Source organism: Oratosquilla oratoria, chromosome 1 (genome assembly GCF_046742065.1).
Source record: "Oratosquilla oratoria isolate Oo_2021 chromosome 1, ASM4674206v1, whole genome shotgun sequence".
NCBI lineage: Eukaryota > Metazoa > Arthropoda > Malacostraca > Stomatopoda > Squillidae > Oratosquilla > Oratosquilla oratoria.
Window position 1 is genome coordinate 135,926,981 of NC_134777.1, and position 25,255 is coordinate 135,952,235.

At 40.1% G+C, this 25,255-nt stretch overlaps 1 protein-coding gene across 4 annotated transcripts in view; it reads left to right on the forward strand.

The window, feature by feature from the left end:
* The first annotated feature begins 1,915 nt into the window (after nucleotides 1–1,915).
* Nucleotides 1,916–25,255, forward strand: part of LOC143027389 (uncharacterized) — a 28,223-nt gene continuing 4,883 nt past the window's right edge. The window contains exon 1 of one of the 4 annotated variants that reach the window (XM_076188684.1): nucleotides 1,916–2,019. The gene's annotated coding sequence lies outside the window, so the exon portion shown is untranslated. Of the gene's footprint in view, nucleotides 2,020–3,943; nucleotides 4,054–4,415; nucleotides 4,634–25,255 lie in introns of those variants that run through there. The other 3 variants (XM_076188674.1, XM_076188689.1, XM_076188679.1) reach the window with 3 other exon arrangements.

The following is a 25,255-nucleotide window of genomic DNA, read 5'->3' on the forward strand; positions in this document are numbered from 1 at the left end:
CTAGTTAGGATCATATAGTCCTCTCTCGTGACTGGTGACTACCTCAAGACTACTAGAAATTATTTGACTCCCACATAAACGTTGCGCTACATTTCCTTCGAAACTAGTGATTTGAAATTAGGAACACCGGCAACAGTATATGGGCATAGGCAGTTGACCCGACGCCCGCGGACAGTGCCGGGCACCTGACAGTTAGCCTCGGGTTCACACAGGGTGAAGTAAGTCACACGCACTCTCGGAGGAACCAGACGTGTCCCACTCTCCCATAGGGTGGCTATCGAGGATTTTACACATTAATTCGTCTCGTTTAATCACCGTCAGCCATGCAAAAGTGATTCTGGTGATTAGTGTCCCGGGCAACTATTGAATTGAGACCAGTGTCACCTCGACCAGTGGCATCTCGACCAGGAACGTGTTTGGTCTGTCGCGACGAGTTTAGCCTTCTGACTATAACTCTTGATCAGTGTATGTCGAACCGACTCCAGTGATTCAATAACAAGAACACAACTCTATTCGGTGGTGAGATCGGTAAATGGAAGTCTTCGGAAACGGATCCCGCCACGAGGCGCCAACGACGAGGTCGGTCATGATTCCCGCCACCCTCAGTGCCACGTGTATCCACCGCCAGCAGCCGCATCCTGCATGAATGAAGACCGCCCTTCATTTCAAGACGAGTAAAAGGAGCGCAGTGTCCTCGGAGAAATCCCAGAGTAAATCGAGGTATTTTTGTGATTATTAGTTAGAAATTAAAGAGCGCAGGGCTAGCCAGGTAGAATACGTAAATCATAAGTAAAATTGGAACATTTAATTAAGATCACTTAAAGATTTAAATTGCATGTCAGATACATTGTGGAAATTATGACAATAAAATGCATTGTAGCATGTTTTATTTGATTAGCCTAGGATTGTGATTTACATCATGAGTTGCCCTCTACTACACCTTTTCGATATATAGACACGCTCGCATTGAAGGGCGCGTTCGTGGTCCCGGCCGGTGACTCAAATCTCCTGGACCTTGGCTCCCACTGCAGCTATCCCCCTTCACCCATTCCTCAAGATATGAGAGTTCCCACGCCCCCACAACTACCACCTCCCTTTTCCACTGTCCAGGGATTTCGGGACACTGCAACGTATGAAGGTTGACCACTTGCAGCTACGTTGACCAGCAAGACCACTCCCAGCAGGGCTAAAAGCATATCGGTCATCCCTGACGCCTTGTCGTAAATTTTCACGAGTATACACTATTTACGGCAGGATACGAAGCATCGATTGCGAACTCTTGAACTGCACACGCATACTCACAACAGCAACAGCAACTTCGGCCCCACTCGGTGATTTACACAAATCATTTAAGATCACTTCCCTGTGCCAGATCAATCCTTTCCACCCTTACCACGATGGGTAGTGAAGTCAGGATGATTAAAAGTTCGGAAAAGAAATCGGAAAGAGAAGAATACGAAGGAGGGAAGAGCAGGGAGGAGGAGACTTGGACGAGGGGAGAGCAGGGATGAGGAGGAGGAGGAGGAGGTCTAGCCGTCCATAGCCGTTTACTCGTCGTGCGAGGTGGGATTGAGGGGAGGGGGAAAGAGGGGTAGGTTGGTTTATGACCCTCAAACACTGCCACACTGCCACCCTTGTTCAAATTGTAAACAGGCTCGGGCCTCGGGCGTTTAGATTCTTCCTTTCAAATTTGTTTTACTAGTTGTAACTACCACTGCCTCAGCTAATCACTGCATCTGTGAGCGATGCATAGATTATCCATTCTTATGTTCATATTATTATATTCTTACCTGTGATTCAGTCTATATTCTTTATATTTATTGGTTAATTCGTTTATATTGGCCATAGGCATGAATTGGTTGTAAAATGACTATACTGAAATAAATTAATCTAAATAGTAATTCATACGGTTTTGTGATACCGTATGAAGTGCGGAGATTCCTGTCAACTAAATCATGTATAACATTCGAAAATCGAAAGTGCTTGTTTTTAGAATGATCGAACTGACGATATTTGGAGGTAGTACCAGGGCACTTGGTATTTTCACTGGATAGTAAATGTAGACAGATTATCCGTTTTCACAGCGCGGTGATAGTAGTTTGTCAAGCAATATCAGGTTATTCAAATTGAACTAGTAATATGATTTTGCGATTTGATAGTGGAAATTAAAGGTGCCAACAGAATCATTGATATATGCTATAAATTTGAATCACGAATAGCAAGGTGAAAAAATAATATTAATTTCAGTGAATTGATAACTAATATTTTTGTTTTTCTGGGTACTCAGATCATCCACACGAGTTCTAAGTAAGGAAATATGGAACTTTCGACTGTAGATATGAATGCTATACAAGTTCAGGTTGAGCGAAAACCGTCCTTGTTCCGGTGTGGTCGGCGATTAGCGAGACGGACGGCATTCGTAGCTGTGGTCGGTAATTTTGTAGAGGATAAAAACGTAACTTCTCTTTGATCATATTACATGGAAATCACACATTTAAAGAAAATAGGTCAAATAATGCAACCTTATGCTAAATGTTATATAAAATTGTGTATTTGAGCAAAAAACCGTCATTTATTTTGTTTGGTCGGCGATTAGGGATCGTACTAATTAACGCCCGGCGATTTCCTATGGTACCCGGGCGTTGTGTAAGCCTGTTTTTTTTCAGTTCCAAAGGTTCATATCATATGAATGATTCGTCTACTAGTGAATTCACAAAGAAATAGTTGAATTTAGCAGGAGAAACGACACACAAACGGAAAATCCTCTGCTGAATTTAGCGACCAGACCGTGGCGGCAATGCCAGCAACGCCCGGCGATTTCCTATGGTGCCCGGGCGTTGTGTAAGCCTATTTTTTCAGTTCCAATGGTTCATATCATATGAATGATTCGTCTACTAGTGAATTCACCAAAAAAATCGATGAATTTAGCAAGAGAGACGACGCACTAAGCGGAAAATCCTTTGATTTAGCGCCCGGACTGTGGCGGCAATGCCCAGCAACTCCCGGCGATTTCCTATGGTGCCCGGGCGTTGTGTAAGCCTATTTTTTCAGTTCCAATGGTTCATATCGTATGAATGATTCGTCTACTAGTGAATTCACAAAAAAAAAAAATTAGCAAGAGAAATGACGCACTAAGCGGAAAATCCTTTGCTGAATTTAGCGCCCGGACTGTGGCGACAATGCCCAGCAACGCCCCGCGACTTCCTATGGTGCCCGGGCGTTGCGTAAGCCTATTTTTTAAGTTCCAATGGTTCATATCATATGAATGATTCGTCTACAGTACTTGTGAATTCACGAAAAAAAAAAAAATTGAATTTAGCAGGAGAAACGACGCACGGTCGTTGGAAAATGTGGAATGTCTAAATTAAATTTTGGGCCACGAAACTGCAAACTTATATTTTGTACATTTTAAACAAATAAAATAAATTTATTAATGAATAAATTTTATTTAGGCGGAAACCGGGGGTCCAATACCCATACATGTGCAGCTAGCTAATATCAATTAGTAAATAAGCAAATAAGATAAATTGATAAAAATTTGTTTAGGCGGGAACAGGGAGTCCAATGCCCATACGTGTGCAGCTAGCTAATATCAATAAATAACTAAAAAATTAAATTAATTTGTGAGCATTTGTTGCATTGGTGTGAGCAACCGCCGTGTGAGCAAATGTCGCGGCACGTCTGAATTCGGTTTGTAAGGTCGGGCGTTAAGTTGATCTAGGTGAGGGCATGCATGTGGGGTGGCTTGCAATCTTTTCTACTTTTTTCTATCTTCAGTTTTCTCTGTGAATTCACTAGTAGATGAATCATACATATGGTATGCAATCTTTTCTACTTTTTTCTATCTTCAGTTTTTTTTGTGAATTCACTAGTAGATGAATCATACATATGGTATGAACCATTGGAACTAAAAAAATAGGTTTACACAACGGCCGGGCACCATAGGAAATCAACGGACGTTGCTGGGCTTTGCCGCCACGGTCCAGGCGCTAAATTCAGCAAAAGATTTTCCGCTTTGTGCGTCGTTTCTCCTGCTAAATTTAACGATTTTTGGTGAATTCACTAGTAGACTAATAATTTACATGATGTGAACCATTGAAACTGAAAAAACAGGCTTACACAACGCCCGGGCACCATAGGAAATCGCCGGGCGTTGTTGGGCATTGCCGCCACGGTCCGGGCGCTAAATTCAGCAAAGGATTTTCCGCTTTGTGTGTTGTTTCTCCTGCTAAATTCAACTATTTTTTTCGTGAATTCACTAGTAGACGAATCATACATATGATATAAACCATTGCAACTGAAAAAATAGGCTTACAGAACGACCGGGCACCATAGGAAATTGCCAGGCGTTGTTGGGCATTGCCGCCACGGCCTGGGCGCTAAATTCAGCAAAGGATTTTCCGCTTTGTGCGTCGTTTCTCCTAAATTCAACGATTTTTCGTGAATTCATTAGTAGACGAATCATTCATATGATATGAACCATTAAAACAGAAAAATTAGGCTTACACAACGCCTTGGCACCATAGGAAATCGCCGGTCGCTACCGGGCGTTGACGGGCGTTATTTAGTAGGACCAGCGATTTAGTGAAACCGTCTGTGATGACAACAACCAGGGTGATCTTTAGAATTTGAGGTACCGAATTACTAGATATAGGTTAGGTTAGACTAAACTAATTTATCATCCTTTAATTTCTTCGACCTTGGCATCTATCATAACATGATAGATGCCAAGGTCGAAGAAGTTAAAGGATGATAAATTAGTTTAGTCTAACCTAACCTATATCTAGTAACATGCACGGCGTATCATTCAGTCGCCGGAATTTCATTCGCTAATAAATAGGTTTTAGCAACTTTTTTGATATTGATTTCTGCCGAGAAAATAGCATATTACGTTGATCTATAATAATTAATAATTTTCCATTACTATATTCAATATTGCATAGGTGTTCACAACTAAAAATTTACAAGAAAAAAAATTCATATTCACTTCTCATCATACAACCTTTTCAAGTAGGATTTAGCCACTGTATTTACCTAATTGTATTTGTCTAATTGTGATATACAGGAAAGGAGCAATGCATGTTGGATCCAGTCTCCTGTTCTCCAATTTTCTAACATAGCCAGACTCAAATTTATGTATGGTTCCAACTTAATCTATCTGGAGAGGCACAGAGGTGAGGTACAGATACTGCATGTCCCTCAGGTGGCCTCTGTGGAGATCCATATCAGCTGCATCAATAATGGATGGAATAACTGAACATTCAACCATACTGTTAACTGTACCATTCAGGTGAAGGGACTAGGCACAATGCCAACTTGGCTCCTCTACTTGACAAATCAACCCACCACAGTTAGGTTATGTTAAAGTAGATTAATCTATCATACTTTAATTTCTTTGACCTACCCATCTATCAAAACATATGGCATCTCAAGCAGCCAATGGGCCAAGCTGGCCAGCAAGCACCATACGGAACTTTATGGATGTATTGGATGCAGGCCTTATCAGGCCTCTACAGTATGTCCAGATCTTCAATCTCACCAATAGTTAGATTTATGTGATGGGCCAGGGTGATTACTAGTTTTTCATTAGGATAATTACAAAGGATTACAAAGGCGGAGCATGCCGACAGGAGACCTTTTGATCCATATCTAGGTCGGATGCGTAAAAAAATCATATTAATAATAAAACAATAAATAAAAACTATAATAATGTATATAACAAATAAAATACATAAATAAATGCATAGGTATAGTTAAATAATAAACAAACAGGTAAATAGTAAATAATAATAAATTGATATATAACTAATAATAAATGAAAATCAGACAGACAAATGATGACAAAACAAAAGCAAATAATATAAGATAAATTATAATCATTACAGCATCTTACTTAGGTATTTATCTAACTGATTCTTAAAGCTTCGAACTGAACTACATTGCACTACCCGTGCAGGAAGTTTATTCCATTCATTTACTACACGGTTGGCAAAGTTGTTTCTACCTACTTCCAAATTGAATCTATTTCCGGACAGTTTGAGACCATTGTTTCTTGTCTGATTCTCATTCAATGTGAAAATGTTGTCACTTTTGATGTTGTCAATTCCCTTTAAAATCTTAAAGACCTGTATCAAGTCACCTCTGAGTCTACGCTTTTTTAGGGAAAACAGATTCATGTGTTTTAGTCGATTTTCGTATGATTTATTTTTGATATTTGGAATCAGTTTTGTGGCTCGCCGTTGTACTTTTTCCAGTCTGTCAATGTCTTTAATGAGATTCGGTGACCATACAGAAACAGTATATTCCAAATGTGGACGAACTAACGATTTATATAGCTTGTTAATGAGTGATGGACTTTTGAAATCAAAAGATCGCGCAATCAGTCCCAGAATCTTATTTGCTTTCTCAGAGGCTGAAATACACTGCTTGGATGATTTGAGGTCGTTACTGATAATTACGCCGAGATCTTTTTCACTATCCACTTTTGTTAACGAATTACCAAATAACTTGTAATCGTACTTACTGTTATTTTTACCTATGTGCATTACCTTGCATTTACTTGTGTTAAATTTCATTAGCCACTTTTCAGGCCATTGCTGTAATTGATCTAAATCTTCTTGAATATCTAATTGGTTTGAGTGATCATTTGCCACTCCGCACAGTTTTGTATCATCAGCAAATTTGGAAACAGTAGATTTTAGTCCATGGTCTATATCATTTATATATACTATGAATAGAAGTGGCCCAAGAACGGAACCCTGAGGAACTCCACTTGCAACACTTTTCCATCCAGAAGTATTTCCATTTAAAACAACTCTCTGTTTTCGACCATTCAACCAATTACTAGTCCAACCTAATAGGCCACCACTTATTCCATGCAAAGCTAATTTAGTAAGTAGTCTTTCGTGTGGGACGGTATCAAAAGCTTTTGCAAAGTCTAGATATATTAAATCTATATTGTTTCTTTTGTCATAATTGGAGATAACTGTGTTGTAGAATTCTAGTAAGTTAGTCACGCAAGAACGTTTCCGTCTGAAACCATGCTGGCTATCATTTATCAAACGGTTACTTTCTAAATGATGTTATACATTGATTTTCAAAAAATTTCTAGTCATTTTTCAAAAGAAATTAGGGAGTGATTAAGAATAACATCTGTGCTGAAGATAATTGAAAAGAACAAATTGAGATGGTATGGGCATGTTAAGAAAATGGAAGGCACAAGACACAAAGAAATTCTTGGAGCAGATTCCTCCTGGTAGGAGGCCAGTGGGATGCCCTAGGAAACTATGGACACAGGGAGTGGAAGAAGCTGCAGAACGAAGAGGAAGAAAATTGCTAGAAGTAATTAGAGATGAGGGTATTATTTTAGTTGTGCACACCTATGCTATATAGCATTAGAAAATTAAATATTAATTTTGTAAATTATAGTACATGAATGTACTATGTGATTTTCTTGGTGGAAATAAAAAGACCTTGCTACAAGCAAATCTACTAACAAACGAAGCTGCTAGGATACAGTATAGATGCCATGCTGTTGTCTATCCAGTCCAGTCACTGTCAGTTAGACTATGGCTTTCACGTTGTGAACTGGATGTTCTCCAGCTCCAGGTGACATTAACAAGCGCTGTTACAAAGATTGCATGAGAGAACATGGGTTTCTGCTGTAATCTGTTAATAGACCAAGATACAATAATAATAAGGCCATCAGCATCTGTGATGATGACGACGACCTGGATGATCTTTAGAATTTGAGGTACCAAATTACTAAATATAGGTTAGGTTAGAATAGACAAATTTATCATCCTCTCATTTCTTCGACCCCTACATCAAAACACATGGCGTATCATTCAACCACCACAACTTCATTCGTTAGTAAGTGGGTTTTAACAAATTTTTTTGTTATTGATTTCTGCCAAGAAAATCACATTATGTTAATGTATTATAATTTACAAAATAATTCATTTTCTATTGCTATATAACAGGTGTGCAAAACTAAAAATTTACCGAGATGAGGACTTGTGAGACAGAGACCTTTGGTGAAGATTTGTAGAGGCTGGACAATGATAGGTATAGCCTACCTTGCATCTGGTGAGAAATTTTTCAAAAGACAGGATGCTTGGTGCATCAATGATATCATTGGGTAGGCTATTCCACACTTCCATGATTCTCGATGTATTTACGTAGTTGTATTTTATAGGAAGGCAAGCTACGCTCGTGGTGTCCTGCCTTTGTATCTTGCAGTGTCTAGTTTGCTCTTAAATTCATGAATGGTTTTTGCGCACATTATTTTTTCATCCAGTTTATTCCAAGTGTCCACCACTCTGGAAAACTGTTTTTCCTCAAATCTCTTCTATAACTATGTTTTTTTTTGTTTTTGTTTTTTTCATGTCCTCTTGTGTTTCTCTTGTCCAAGTTTAACAAGTCCTCTCTATCGAGTATTTCTGTGCCCCTCATGATTATGTAGGTGATCAGTATGTTGCCTCTCTTCTTTGCTCCAGAGTCAGTAACTCCAGTTTAGCCAGTCTCTCCTCATATGACAAGTTTGCAAGTGCAGGTGCCATTTATGTGGCTGCTCTCTGGAGTCTTTCTATTTTCTTTATATTCTTTTTAGTACTGGGTGACCACAATGTCGCTGCATATTCTAGTCTAGGCCTTATCAGTGTAACCAATATTTTTTTTAATAATTTCTTCATCCAAATATGTAAATGCCACTTTTATTGATTTTAGCAAGTTATAGGATTCTCCGACAATTTTGTTTATCTGTTTATCATAGGACAAGTCGTTTGAGATAATTACACCCAAATCTTTTTCAGATCCTACTTTCTTTACTTCCTTAGTTCCAATTTTATATTGTCCTGATATTCTATTTTTACTTTTTCTAAACTCCATTATGCTACACTTGTTAATATTGAAGTCCACTTCCTATTTCTGACTCCAGTTCCATACCTAATTTAGGTCTTCCTGTAGTGATTCACAATCCGTTTCAATTTTTACTTTCCTTAACAATTTAGCATCATCTGCAAAGAAGTTCATGTAACATTGCACATCATCATCCATGTCATTCACATAAATAGCAAACATTATTGGAGCCAATACAGATCCTTGCGTTCTTTGCATTTATCAATAATGTCTTTTTCATAGATTCTTTTTTCCGCTCCTCACACTTTTACATACTCATTTCTATAGTTTATATATACTTGCCATTTTCCTTTTTTAATCTTTTCTCCATCTTTTCCAAGCTCTGTCCCTTCTATCTTTTTCCTCACTGCATCTTCTATTGAACCAGCATTTAATGTACACTCTAGCTTCTGTCTTGGTACATGCCTATTCACCCCTTCATTGTAATTTTCCATCAAGATATCCCATTTCTCTTCCATGTAAAATTTTTGCCAAATTGCATTCTGAAGGAATATCTTTAGTTTTACAAAGTCCATTTTGCTGTACATCAATCTTCCTTTCCTATGCTTTTCATTTTTCTCCATGTATATTTCTTCTTTTAGTTCAGTCTCAGTAAGTACATGGTCACTCTTTCCAATTGGTGTCTTATATTGGATTTTATCCACAATTTCAGGTTCTGTTGTAAATATTAAATCTAGTCTTGACGGCTCCTCATTATTTCTGTATCTGGTGTTTTCACTGACCCACTGTGTCATTATATATTCCATGGTCATGTCCAGTAATACATTACCCCACAAGTCTTCTCCATCTTTTGCTGTCATGTCCTCCCAACATATTTCTCTGCAGTTAAAGTCCCTCTCTGCAGTTAAAGTCCCCCATAATTACCAGGTTATCTCTGCCCATTAGTATCTCATTTAATGAATACCTTGTATCTTCAAGCATTTTCATATGCTCATTCTCTTTCCAAGCATTCGTTTTTGAGTGCACATAAATCACCACAAACTTTCACTTTTCATGTCCTTGACTTCGACTTTTATCATGATCAGTTCTACATTACCTTTGCCCTCTGCAATTTTTTTCACATTCAAGTTTTTCTTGGCCAAAAACATGAATCATCCTCCCTGTTTCTTGTCTCTTTTCAATCCAGTAATTGTATAGTCCATGTCCAACATTGATGGGTGGTATTGCACCCCTTAGTTTAGTCTCCACAATTCCCATTATATCTGGTTTTTCTTCTAGCAGGTAATCATTAAGTTCCTTCAGTCCTGAAATTAATTCATCGATGTTGGTATAGGCCAATTTTAATTTTTTCCTTTCTCCATCTTTTTTTTTCTGGCTTTAGTTTGCCCATTCTGATGTACCATTTTCTCAGTCTCATGTCAATTACTCTCCAATAGAATTTCTTGCTTTCAGTCTCCATTCTCTTCACGTTTTTTTCCTTAGCTTCATCTCTTAATGTCTTCCCTTTTTCTAATTCCTCAATACTCATTTCTCTTTTTATCCATATCTTATTGTAATGTTCACTCCTTGCCAAATTACCTACTTTTTCAAATATGTCTTCTACCATTTGTGATCTTAGTTTTATCTTTAGGGGTTGATTTTTTTCCTTAGAATACTGACCAATTCTATACACATCGTTGATGTCCTCTATATTCTGGGCTCCATCCTGAATTTCTTTTGGGATTGCTATTGCTGTTTCTTTTTCTTTTTCTCTCATGTACCTTGCCAGACCATGTTTTTCTCTTAGTCCATATACCACAATACATTTTTTCCTATCCACTGCATCTCTGCCCCAATTTGCCTTTTCATTAATTACTTGGATAATTGTGTCTTTTACATTTTCCTGCATTTGTTGTTGGACTTTCTTTGAAGGCAATTTATTTTCTATGTTTTCCTTCCATTTCTTAATCTGTTGGATACTTTCCTCACCTAAGTTCTCTTTAATTTTTTACAGTCATTTCTTGTATTTTGTTGTTTTAACTCTTTTTTTAAGTTGTCGCTACTGGTAGTGTCATTAATTTTCTTCTTTTCATTTTCACTCTTCACCTGTCTTATATCATATTTTTCATTTCCTTAATCTCGTTTCTTAGTTCCAAGTTAGTTTTCCTTAGGTCAGAAATTTCAATGTTAGCTTGTGCTAAGCAATCCATTAATACAACAATTTCCTTCCTTAAGTCCATAATATCATTCTCCCACCATTTTCTATTTTTGCTCATTTCCCTCTTTATATCTAGGATGCGACTTAAACTCCTTTTGTACTTACCAAATCCTGAGAAAGAATCATCGTGGTATAATCGCATGGCTGCAGGTGTTTCCCAATGTTTGTTTATATTGTATTTCGGTGTGGCACCGCTAGATGACTGCTGTCAAGTTGTCGTTTGAGTCAGACTTTTTTTTTTTTTTTTTTTTCCTTTTTTTCTTATTACGTCTTATTCCGTTTAACTAGCACTGCAGAGATTTCATTTCAGACACCCATGATTTCTCCCCTCCCATTCAATACAAACCAGGTTTCCTGTTGTTGTATATCCCAGAATTTTCCTCTTCTTTGAGGCACAAACAATGGTGTTGGCAGTTCTGTGGTCCGAGTGTATGTGAATTGCATCTGTTGCCTCTTGGTGTTACATCATAGGTTGGCTGGCCAGTTTAATGTTATTTGCTATTGTCGGAACTTCTTTTTTTCTTCTTCTTCAGATGGTGCTACATCCAAGCTTGGCCATTTTCAAGTTATTTCCTTTTGTTGGGCCTTTGTTTCTTTTCAGATGGAGGTTGACCTCTGTGTCATATTTATTGTGCATTATTTTATGTACTTCAATCATGTCACCCCTTATTCATTGATATATCATTGTAGGCATTTCCAAGACTTGCAAAAGTTCTGGGTAATTTAGATTTCTTAGACTAGGGATAAATTTTGAAGACCATCTGAGGATATTCTTGACCAATCAAGCCATTAATATGATAAATGGGCCCATATTGACTGAGCATACTCCACTTGTGGTCTGACCATAACCTTGAACAGATACTTGAAAGTAGGGATGAATGTTTGAATGTTCAAAGTTATTCTCTCCATTATTGATGCAGCTGAAAGGGATGTCCACTGAGGCCCCCTGACGGACAATGCAGGTTCTGTACCTCACCATGGTGGCTTAAGCCTGCTTGTTAAGTATGTATTTACCTAATTGTAGTTTGCAGGAAAGGAGCAACACTCATTGAGTCCTGTCTCCAGTTATCTAATTTTCTAACATACCTAGTTTCAAATTCATGTATGGTTTCAACTTAATCTTTTCAATATGAGTCAAATTCTCGTGGGCAGTATGTACAATTATTCAATGATGTGTGAACTTTGTGGAACTACGCTTGTTACTGATGTCCAGCTTGACAAATTGTCTTTTACTTCTGTCCTCATGTATCTTTCCTTCAAAAAGTCTAATCCATTCTAATAGTTTGCCTCTCATTCCTCCAACATGCTCCAATTTCCACATAAGTCGACTGTGAAGTACTTTATCAAATGCTTTCTCTAGGTCCACTAACATGCAGTCCACCCACCCCTCTCTCTCTTGCAGCACATCAATCACTTGAATAAAAGCTTAAAATGTTTGATACACATGACCTTCCAGATCAGAAGCCAAACTGTCAGAATGTTCATCTTTTCAAGATATTTGGTCTATTGATCTTTCACAATCCTTTCACATAATTTCAATATTGTGCTGGTTAGTGATACTGGCCTATTATGAGGGTTGTTCCAAAAGTGATGCCTCCTATTTTTTAACTCAAAAAGTTGAAGAGCTACGAAAATGGTAGTGGCACCATTAAAACGAGTGACCTGTGCTCCAGAATTTATTTTTCTATGTAGTCACCACCATTCTCAATGCACTTTTCCCAGTGATGAACTTGATGCCGCGGTTGTAAAAGTCAGTGCCTGCCAAGGTGGTCCATTTTTTCACAGCTGCGATTACAGCATTATTGTCGGGGAAATGCTGCCCACGTAATGCGTCCTTCAGAGGTCCGAACAAGTGAAATCTGATGGTGCCAGGTCGGGACTATACAGTGGGTGAGACAGCACCATCCAGCCGAACTTTGTCACACATTCTGTGGTCTTAAAACGTGTGTGGTCTGGCGTTGCCATGTTACAAATGGAATATTTCCCTTTTCTCTGGCCTTACATGGGCAATCCGGGCCTTCAGCTTGGTCAACATTTCAACGTAACGGTCAGAGTTGACAGTCGCCCCTGGTTCCAAGAAATCCAGGAGGATGACGCCCTTCCTGTCCCAGAAGATGGTACACATCACTTTGCCTGTAGATGTCTGCATCTTGCACTTCTTCTTTGCTGGGGAGTGTGAGTGGTGCCATTCCATCAACTGCCATTTGGACTCTGGCTTGTAATGGTGACACCATGTCTCGTCACCAGTGATGATGCGGTCCAAGAATCCGTCACCTTCGACTTCATACCGATCCAACAAGTTCTGACAGACATCCTGTTGGTGGTCCTTTTGGTCCTGCGTGAGCATTCGTGGAACCCACCTAGCACACACTTTGCTATATCCTAGGGATGACAACATTGTTTCCAGTGCACTGATACCCACATCCAACTCTACACGCATTTCATTCAACATTATCTGCCAATGAGCGTGGATGAGTTGATTAAGGCACACTTTGTTTTCCAGAGTGGTGGCTGTGCATGGGCGTTCGGAGTGCACTTTGTCACTCACATCTCTGTCGCCACTCTTAAAGCGATGAACCCATCTCCTAACTGTGCTGACATCAATTGCATTGGCTTTGTAAATGTTAACCAGGCGCCGGTGAATGTTGATTGGTTCGATTTTTTCTGCATGGAGGAATTCAGTGACGCATCTCTGCTTCTGAAGCACATCCATGACAGGGATTGCTTTCTTAGAGTGTCACACCATCAATACCTGCAACAGAGAGACAAAATGTTCAGGTCATGAGTGCATAAGTTCAGTCATCATAACAATGCAATTTGCAATCCCCTTGGAGCCCTTTGGGCGGAATAAAAAAAATAGGAGGCATTATTTTTGGAATGATCCTTGTATTTAGTGGTGTTTCCTTGTTTCCACCTTTGTGAATTGGCACCATGTTTGCCCTTTTCTAATCAAGTGGCACAATGCCGTCTTTCAATGAATATGATATAAGACTGGATCTTGTTCTCTAGTCGTTCCCTACATTCTTTAAGTATCCAGTTTGAGATCCTGTCAGGTCTTGAAGCTTTTGTCACATCCAATGATCCCAGGAGATTGAGCACTTCCCTCACTTCTACATTTATATCTGCTAAACCTGGTTTTTTGCTCCCCTCACTTTTCTCCAAAAAGTTGTGCTCATTTGTGAAGACTGATTGGAAACCTTCATTCATTTATTCTGCCCGAGCTGAGGCCTCTTCAAAGACCTCACCATCCACTATTAACATAACAGTTTCTTCCTTGTGTCTCAATTTACCATTTATGAATCGGTAAAACAGTTTTGGTTCATATTTGCATTTTTCTATGGTGCCTCTTTCAAAATTGCTTTCTTCCTGTGAATTCTGGTGTAGTCATTCCTAGTTTGTAAACTTCTTTTATTTTATTGTTTCTTTTCTGCCTCCATCTTCCCCAAACCACATCCCTGACATTTTTTTGCAATCTCACACTTTTTGTTAACCTCTTCACTCCGGGGCACATTGCACGTCTGGCAGCATTAGCTGCCCGACGTGCGATGTTGCGTCATAATAATCGCATTATAAAAAATAAAGTCAGTGCTCAATCGTTCGTTTTCTTTCACCCGTGAATTTTGATAACCATAGAAAATATGATGAAGCCAGTTTAGAGAGAATGGAGGTTATGTAGGTACGACCACAATAAATATAATCAAGATGCCGACGTCGACATCATCGCGTACCCACTTGCTCCTCATGCCGCCTATGTAGGCGTCACCGTATGGAAATGGTTAAACCAAACCTGCTTTGATTCTCTAGCACATGTTTGTTCACTCCTAGGTTGTAAATGTCAAAGATTTCCCATTTATTTCTTATTCCTTTGGTATTCATGAATTCCTCCCAATTTGTTTCTTCAAAGAGTTTTTTCAACCCTAAGTAATCTGTTTTTTCTTAAAATTAAGTCTCCCTTGTCTGTGTGATTCATTCCTTGGCTCTATTTCCTCATCCTCCAGCTGAAATTAAGTTGTAACATGGTCACTTTTTCCTATTGGGCAAAGGTAGTTCAAGGAGCTGATGATGTCTGGTTCCTTGGTTAGTAACAGAATCTTATGGGAGTATCATCTCTTACCTGAGTCACTTCCTTTACCCACTCGGTCATTGTGTTCTTCATTGCTATACTCAACAGTGTATTTTCCCAGGAATCTGCTTTGCCACTTGGTTCCCATTCCTCTCAGTTGATGTCACCACAATTAAAATATCCAATAAGGACAATGTTACTAATTTGTTAGATATTTTTCTTTAGGAAAAGAGTTGTATTCAATTTCATCCCAAGCCCTATGGTGAGAAGTGTATGTGAAGTTTTTTGATATGTTGTAATGGCTGTGGTTGTAAATGAAGTCAGAAGTCAGTGAAATCAGTTTATATGGATTAAGTGTTAGCATATATATGTGACATTGATCTATTGCACTCCTGATGTCTGCCATTGTGAAGAGGGGTTGGAAAAGCATGAAAGTACTTTTGCACTTGCTGGGGATTGAATCTGGGCCTTCTGCATTCCAAGGCAGGAACATTACCTACTACACACAGGATGTCCAAGCACACTATTATGACTCAGGCTGGGAAGATACTTGTTAACTGTAAGGGCATACCGAGTGCCCAAGCCATAACAGAGTTAGAATGGGGTTATGAAAGCACATCAGACTATTAGATAGATAGATAGACTTTATTTGGCAATGAATCAATGTACATGAAGTGCAAATAATGACAAGAACACATAGTTCGGAATAATAAATGCAAATTGCCAAGGATAACACAAAAAGCATGTACGCTTATTTCCATTGGTATGCTGAAAGATGGAGGACAGTGTTAACCATTTAATATTTTAGTGTAAAATATAATCAGAGACAATAACCTAACAAAGTATAATATTAATCCTAATACATACAAAATTAATGGGGAAAGAGGTGAGACATGTAGTAGATATAGAATGGGTAAGACTGAAACCTGGCCCAAGTGATAATGCTTACAACTCAGAGGAGGCAAGGGCTGGCAGCTTAGCTAGAGGCAAGTCTGCTGAGTTTTGGGAATGCCTGGCTTATATAGTCGATCCCTCCATTCTTTAAGTATCCAGTTTGAGATCCTGTCAGGTCTTGAAGCTTTTGTCACATCTTGGCCAGTGATTGGCTGATGATGGTTACTTAGGCTGAACTGCCAAACTATTGCTTTTCTGAGGAATGACCCAAGTGGGGGAAGGGGGAGAAGGCTGACTCCTTGTTCATTTGAACAAATGGCAAAATAGAAGGATAAAGGTAGTTGGAAGGGTGTCATTTAGGTGAATGGGTATCTTGACACCCGGATGGGGTATCATGTTATCTGGCTAGGGTATCATGACAACACTAATATTCTTATCATTCCCATGGTCCAATCTGCCTTGTTAACTTAAAGTTAGGTTACTGTCACTCAAAACCCTCAAATCTTTTTCTCAGTTAACAATCCCAATTTCTTTTTTCTTGGTACTACTCATTCCTAAGTAGTACTTTGTGTCTTCAGGAATCTTATTTTTACCAAAGATTTTCATGTGTTTACATTTGTTAGGGTGGAAGGATATCAGGTTAACTTACCAAAAACTCCTGTGCTATACACAGGAAAATGAACTAGCAATAATCCAGCTTTTGGTGATAGATTGCTAGTGATATATTTTGTCATGTTTTGGGGTTTAGGAACAATTGGTGTTGACAGACAAGACCACTGTATGCCAGAACTGCTGGATTAAATATGACTGGTTGTCTTTACAGTTCTATTCCAGTAACATATTTTTCTCCTCCCTTTTTTTTTTTTTTTTTTTTTTTTTTTCCCTCCAAATGGAATGATTATGTTAGGTTATATTACATTAGGAGCTATTGGGCAATGTAAGTTTCATATTAAATCTCTGTGTTTGCATGATTCCAACATGCTCCAGTTTCCACATTATTTGGAATGGATGAAAGACTTCTTTGAAGGAAGAGAAATGAGAGTGATACTTAGAGAAAAGAACTCAAATTGGGTAAACATGATAAGTGGAGTCCCCCAAGGCTCTGTGTTGGCTCTGATAAAGTTTTCCTATTTATATAAACGACATGAATGAATGAATTGAATGTTATATAAACTTTTTTGCAGATGATGCAAAACTGTTGAAGAGAGTGAGTAACGAAGAAGATTGCAAGTCTTTTCAGGAAGACCAGGATAAAGTCTGGAATTGGAGTAAAAAGAACGAAGTGAATTTCAACATTAAAAAACGTAGTATAATGGAATTTGGAAAAAGTAAAAATAGAATATCCGGTCAATACAAAATTGGAACAAAGGAAGCTACAAAAGTAAACTCAGAAAGAGACCTAGGAGTAATTATTTCAAATGACATGACACCAGACAAACATGTTAACAAAATAGTTGGAGAAACCTGCAACTTAACCACTTCCGTACGGTGACGCCTATGGAGGCGTCATGAGGAGCAAGTGGGTACGCGATGATGCCGACGTCGGTGTCTTGATTATATGTATTGTAGTCGTACCTACGTAACCTCCATTCTCTCTAAACTGGCTTCATCATATTTTCTATGGTTATCAAAATTCACGGGTGAAAGAGAACAAACGATTGAGCACTGACTTTATTTTTTATAATGCGATTATTATGACGCAACATCGCACGTCGGGTAGCTAATGCTGCCAGACGTGCGATGTCCCCCGGAGTGAAGAGGTTAATAAGATCAATGAAAGTGGCCTTTGACTACATGGACGAGGAAATGGTAAAGAGAATACTAGTTACACTGATAAGACCAAAATTGGAGTATGCAGCATCACTATGGACACCCAGTACAATAAAAAACAATGAAACTAGAAAGAATTCAAAGAGCATTAACAAAGATGGCACCAACACTTAGTAAATTGACATACGAACAAAGATTGGACAAACTAAACTTATTAACTCTGGAGCAAAGAAGAGAAAGGCGATTTGATAACCATCTATAGAATTATGAAAGGGATGGAAATCCTTGATAGGGATGATCTACTTAAATGGGACAGAAGAAATACAAGAGGACACAAGAAAAAACTTAAGAAGGACAGTTATAGAAGAGATCCAAAAAAGAACAACTTTCCTCACAGAGTAATAGATACATGAAATAAATTGAAAGAGAAAACAGTGAGTGCTAAAACTATACATGACTTTAAGAAAGAACTGGATGCGGAAATATACAACTACGGGTCTCTACGAGCATAGCTCTTCTCCCGCAAAATACAACTAGGTAAATACATAAGTCAACTGTGAGGCACTTAATCAAATGCCTTCTCTAGGCCCAGTTACATGCAGTCCACCCACCCCTCTCTCTCTTGTATCACATCAATCACTCTCAAGTAAAAGCTTAAAAGGTTTGACACACATGATCTTCCTGATCTGAAGCCAAATTGACTGCCAGAATGTTCATCTTTTCAAGATATTTGGTCCATTGCTGTTTCGCAATTCTTTCACATAATTTCAATATTGTACTGGTTAGTGATACTGGTCTATTATTTAGTGGTATTTCCTTGTTTCCACCTTTGTAAATTGGCACTACATTTGCCCATTTCCAATCAAGTGGCACAATGCCTTCTTACAATGAATATGTAATAAGATCATGGATATTGTTCTTTAGTTGTTCTCTATGTTCTTTAAGTATCCAGTTCAAGATCCCATCAGGTCCTGAGACTTGTCACATCCAATGATCCCAGGAGATTGAACACTTCCCTCACTTCAACATTTATATTTGCTAAACTTGGTTTTTGCTCCCCTCACTTATCTCCAAAAAGTTGCACTCTTTTGTGAAGACTGATGTGTGATGTTGGGGTTCACCATTCTTAGTGTGCATACTGCCATGCCATTTGACAGTTATCATTTTGTTATTGTTGTTGTTGTTCCCTAGACTGTCTGTCCGAGCAGTCCCGTCTCCCCAAGGAATGCCACAGCCGAAACTGGGTTTTCCCACAAATCCTTTATAGAGTGTATGTTGTGTTGTTTGCGTGCATGATTGTGTATAATGCAGTCTTCCATTATGTGTCGTATGGTATGGGGTGAAGTTACATCATGGGCAGCTGTTCACAATGCGGTCATCCAGCCTCTTCTGGTAGCTTAGAAGTGCTGGGTGGTGGACGCACCGCAGTCTGGCCAGGTGGACTCTGTCCTTTCGTAGGAGAGAGGATTCAGAAGGGTGGATATCAGGGGGTCTGGCATGCAGCAGTGTGTTGTCTTTCAGTGTGTTAATGGAGCGGTGAGTGATATGATTATGAATATGTTTCCAGAGGCTGGTATTTGGTGGTTGTGGAGGAAGAGAAGAGAGTATCTGTGTGTGATACAGGTCTTTGGGTGTTGTTTTAATGTTTCTTGGTGTGTGTGTGTGTTCTGCTATGTAGTGTAGCGAGTGTGATGTGTTTGTGGTGGCTGCGGCAAGTGTTTGTGTGCCTCTCATGTCGAGGTGGTCCTTGACTTTGAGGACTTTTGTTTCATGGTGTAAATGGTCTGTAGGTGTTGTATTTGTGCAGCCTGTAATTGTTTTTAGGGCTTTGTTTTGTATGATTTGAAGGGTGTTGTGGTGTGTCTCACTGAGATTAGGAGCCCATGCAGGACTCGCATAATTCATCACTGAGCGTATGCATTGTTTGTATATTGTTGTATTAATTTTTTTGTTTTGTCCAAATGTTGTTCCAGTGATTGACTTAAGTGCGTTAAGTCTAGGTGTGCATTTGTTTTTTATGTTTGTGATGTGTTGTTTGAAAGACATGGATGTATCGTATGTTACACCAAGAATTTTCAGTGTGTTTGTGTGTGGTATTAGAGTGTTGTTGATGTAGAGATGAGGTATGTATTTGTGTTCTTTTGTCCAGTTGGTGAGAAGTGTTGCTGTAGATTTGGTTGGAGCTATTTTGAGTGTTTGTGATGAACCATGTGTTGAGTGTATCAAGGTATGGCTGGATTTTTTCTGCAGCTTTGTCTGTGTTACAATGTGTGCATGTGATTGTTATGTCATCTGTGTAGGAAGAGATTTGTATTTCTGAGGTGTCTGGTGTGGGTAAGTCATGCATGTATAGATTAAAGAGCGTGGGGGATAGAACAGAGCCCTGTGGTACTCCATTCTTAATGTTTCTGATGTGCGATGATTGGCCATTATATGACACGTAAGCATTCCTACCTGCCAGATAATTAGCCAGCCATCTTTTGGTGTTATTGTGCATGTCTGTGTTATATATTTTATTTGTTAGGTTGTGGCGGGGGATAGCATCAAAAGCTTTACTAATGTCTAATGTTATAAGAAGTGTTCTGTGGTGGGGCCTATCTGAATTGATGCCATCTAAAATTCTTTGTGTGAGGTTTATCAGAAGAGTGTTTGTGGAGTGTAGTGGTCTAAAACCGTGTTGTGAGTCAGCAAGGGGAATATGTGGTGTGACAAGTTGAAGTATTAGGCATTCAATGACTTTAGAGGGGTTGCAGAGAAGTGTGATTGGGCGGTGCAATGTTGGGATTGTTGGGTGTTTGTTCGGTTTTGGAATGGTGATTATTTTACCATGCTTCCAGATGTCGGGTATAGTGTTGTGTGAATAGCTGTAGTTTGCAATGTTTGTGAGTGCGTGTATAACTTGTGGTCCAATGTGTTTTAGGTGGATGTTACTTATGTTATCAGGGCCACAGGCAGATGAGTGCTTGAGATTATGTATTATGTGTTTTGTCTGACTATGAAGGGTGTATAGTCTGAGTCTGTGGGAAAGTCTTTCTGACGTCGAATAGTGCGTCAGTCGTCAGGGTGAGAAGTGAGATGGCTTGTCTGTGCAAAATGATTTAGGAGTGTGTTTACTTGTTGTCTGTTCAAGGGTAGATTGTTGTTGTGATTATTGCTGCGTGAAAGTGTGTTGTGTTACTGTTGGATAGTGTAATGCTGTTGAGTGTTTTGTACAATTTGCTGGTGTTTGTTTTGTGATCAATTGTATTGATAAATTTTGCCAATTTTGTGTTTTTTGTTCGTGTATTTTATTGGCAATCACAGTGTTTAGTGTTTGTATTTGGTCTGCTATGTTTTGAGGGATAGGTGTGGGGGTATTGTGTTTAAATGTGTCTCATCTGATGAGGCCTTGGATTTCTGGTGTGAAGTTGGGGTTGTGTGATTTTCTGTGTTTCAAAATGTTGTTCTGTCTCTTCAGTAAAAGCTTCCCAGTTAGCTCTCTTGTAATTGGTGTATGTGTGTCTGTGGCCAACTGGGGTGCATCTTGTTTTGGTGGTGATGATGATTGGAAGGTGGTCAGAACCAAGGGTTCTGACCACTCTCCATGATGTTGTTGGGGTTAGGCAGGGGGAGCAGAAGGTGATATCAGGAGAGGAGGGAGTATAGAGGGCTTGGTGTGGGATATGTGTATGATTATGTGTGTTGTTCATGATAGTCAATGAGTCAAACTGAGTCTGTATATCAAGCCCTCTGTCTGTGTCAGGGTTGTCAACATACCAGGCAGACGACTTGGCGTTGAAGTCACCACCTATGATCAGGTTGGGGATTGAGGCTAGTTGGCTAAATTGAGGCCTGAAGGTGTTTGGAACTGTGGGGGATGATTGGGGGGGGAATGTACATGTTAACTATTGTCAGTGTTGATTTGTTGCCTGTGCGGATTTGAATGGATTGGATTTCTGTAGTGTTATCTGTGGTAGGGAGGAGAATTTTGGTTGTGGCACTTGTGTCCACAAAACAGATGGAGTGGTGGATCAGGGTGATGAGTCCACCGCCATTGCCGTCGGTCCGGTCGTGTCTGATTGTGGTGTAATTATGAAATGATGGTGTTTTGTGTGAGTGTCTTAGTTTTGTTTCTTGTATAATTGCAATGTGTATGTTGTGTTGTTTAAGAAAGTGTTCGAGTTCATGTTTTTTCGTGTTAATGCCGTCAATGTTGTGTTGTAATATGTTGTTGTGTGTTCTGTATGTGTTGTATGTTGCCGTTTGGGGTTAAGGTTGGGGTGTTAATGGGGAAGGTATAGGATCTGGGTTAGAGGGGGGAAAAGGAGAGATTGGGGACAAAGGAAGGGGAGTACTGATTGGGGATAAGGGCAAAGGGAAATTGGGAGTGGGTAAGGGTGCTGGCTGTGGTTGGGGAGGTGAGAGTGGGGTTACTGGAGGGCAGGTAGAACATGTCCAAGTGTTTGTGTATTAGTTTGTGTCAGCAAGTGTACAAGTGAGGTGGGCCCAGTTTTTGCACATATTGCACTGAACTGAGCCCTTTGTCTGCTTGAGGTAATGGGTTTAGAGCATGTTGGGCATGTGTATTTTGTGGTAGGCCCAGGATTGCTCTCTACATCTCCGGCTAAAAGTAGAAGAGGGGTGATCGCCGGAAAATCACCCCTCGGTGCAGAAAAAACGTAACATTGCATGTTGAGAAAAAGGATTGTGGTACTCCCCAAGGCAGTCGTAGCTCCTCTTGGGGATCGGTGCCACCTGCGTAGAGCCAGTGGCCAGGGCTGGTTGCTGCCGTTTGGCCCCCAACTCTTGGGGTTGAGGGGTGGTCCCATGACGTAGACGCTGCGGCTCCAGGACCGTTATCATTTTGTTTTACAAACCACATGCATGCTAAATTTTGCATGTCTCTATTTGAAAACTGTTATTTTTATCTTTCCAGCAATGGAAGCCAAGTGAAAAACCATATATTTTTTTCACCAGCCCTACTACTGTTGGTGCAGCCAGACATCCATCAAATATGCAATTCCAACCTTAAGACCTCTTGTTGGAGGAAATCAGACCTTGAAAGGAGAAATTTTATGGACACTGAGATGTGTGGAAAACCTCTATTCCTTTCACTCCTGCAAAGGAATATAAAAAATTTCCAATGAAATCTTCCCTAGAGACCCTGTTGCAGAAACATTTCAAGGGGTGAGACTAATTGCTACTACATGTGCCAATTTGGCATTGTGCCATAGTTCTCTGATCTCATAAAAGAGACTGCCAAGTCAGATGGTGATTGCGTACTCCTCTATGATGAATCACTGAATATGAAAACTAAGAATAAATAGATGGACATCTTCATAAGACTATGGAACCATGATTGAGTAAAGTCCAGGTACTATGCCTCCAAACTTATTAGACATGCATTAGAAGATGATATTCTTGAACATTTCACTTCTGAAACAAGGGGCCTAAATCATCATGGCCTCCTGGAGGTTTCAGTGGAAAGCTTAAATGCAAACTGGTCTTTCTTTGATAAAGTGTCAAAACAGTTGAAAGAACATCAGGATGAAGAATTAATAAACATTGGAAGTTGTGGTGTACATGGAGGCTCATAGATGGGCATTAATGCTACAGGTTGGAAGGCTAATGATGTTTTGTCAAGTTTGTACCACTTGTTCAAAAAATTCCCTACTCGTAGGGAGGATTACATAACTGTAACAGATAGTGCAGATTTCCCTCTAAAGTTTTGTAGGCACAGACGGTTAAAGAATGGCCCCATTTCTAGTAGTGCAGTTACTATGTGGAACATTGTAACCTATGTAACAGCTGTTGAAAAAAGGGCTTTATCCTGGTAATAATTCATACACAGTTGTGAGAGATGTCACAAAGTACCCATTTATTATTGCAAAAATTTCATTTTTCAATTCCCTTAGCAGAGAAATTGAACCATTTCTTTCCCAGCACCAAATGGGCAGTTGTGATACTATTACTTGCCAATAACCTTGAACATTTAATGAGAAACTTTATGGGTAGGTTCCTTAAAGATGATATGTTACAAGCAGCAAAAAGTGCATGTGATCTCTTAAAGGTGGATTTGTCAAACAACTTGGTGGCCAATTAAAGATCCAAATTGTGCACATGCAGTATTAGCCCCTCAGTGGGGGGGGGGGGGTATCATGGGAGACCACCCCACTCATTGTCGCCATGCTGGCCGGGGGAGGTCCAAGGAGGTGCTGGGCTGGCGGTGGTGGTGGTCTTCAATGAGCTGGAGGAGGAACTGGTACTGTTCCTCGTCTTTTGTCAGGCGAAGATTGAATGCTTGCATCAGCACCACCCCTTGCTCCATTGTGTCGTTGGCCACACGCATTCCTTGTATGAGGTGGCAGGCATCATTGAACATCTTCTCCTCTTCCCACTTCCACGGATTTGTGGAAAGGAAGTCTGGCAAGATACCGAGAATATCCAGGAGGCATCGAGACCTCTTAGAGGCAAACGAAGACAGTGTTGCTGTTGTTACACTCTCTTTTGGAATGTTGATTCATTTGGGGGCTTTCTCTGCTCCTTCTTGGTGCAGGATGGCTTGGGCAATGGCTTGCTTGGTAGAGGGAGAGAGCCGTGGGTCGAAGAGGGACAGGCTGATCAGGTGTTCACTCAGATACTAGAAATGGTTTAGTACCTTGAAGCATGCCTTTCCAAGAGGAGAATCATGGTATTCCAGGAGGTCTTTTCCGAGTTGGAGATCATTGGCCAGGGCGTAGGTGAGGAGCGTGGACTCGAACCAGCAGATGACGTAGACCTCAGAGATGAAGAAGGAGAAGTGCTTGAGGCCTGCGATCTCCCCTGGCATGACCAAGCTGGTGATCTGCTCTCTGAACAGCAACATCTTCAGGGAGTAGATTATGCGTGCCATACACCGCACTCGGTGGAGAGCACCAGGGCGCTGGATCGTCATCTTAGGAAGAGCACCTCCAAGGAAGGTGATGGTGAGCTCTGCCAGTTCCCTGTAGTCATCTTGGGGCTGCTTCTGGATCATGATGGCATTCAGGGATTCGATGATGGCTTCCCTCTCGGCAGCCAAGGTCTTGGGGAGGTCGGAAAGAGGCTGGATTCCCGAACAATCGATGAACTGCCAGTACTCCTTGAATTGCGAAAAGAGGTTGATCTCAGGGCCAGAGGAGGGTCCCAAGCATGAGGCAAAAGCCTTTTCAACTAGAAGTTTGTGCATGTGGTGACAGCAGGCAAACGAGAATAGGAGCCACTCCATCTTTTCCTGCAGTAAGGTGCAGGCTCCATTGACATTGTCAGTGTTTGCACTGATGGTGTTGAAGCACATCCCTATGATGCGATCACTGATTCCCCAGTCTTCCAGACACTCAAAGACAGCTGTGGCAGCAGCCTCGCCTGTCCCAGCACTCAGCTTTGGAACACCCAATAGTTTCTCCACACCTTTACTGGTGACAATAATGGTGAGTCGGCTGGCCTGAGATCCATCGTCCTGAGAGATGATTTTA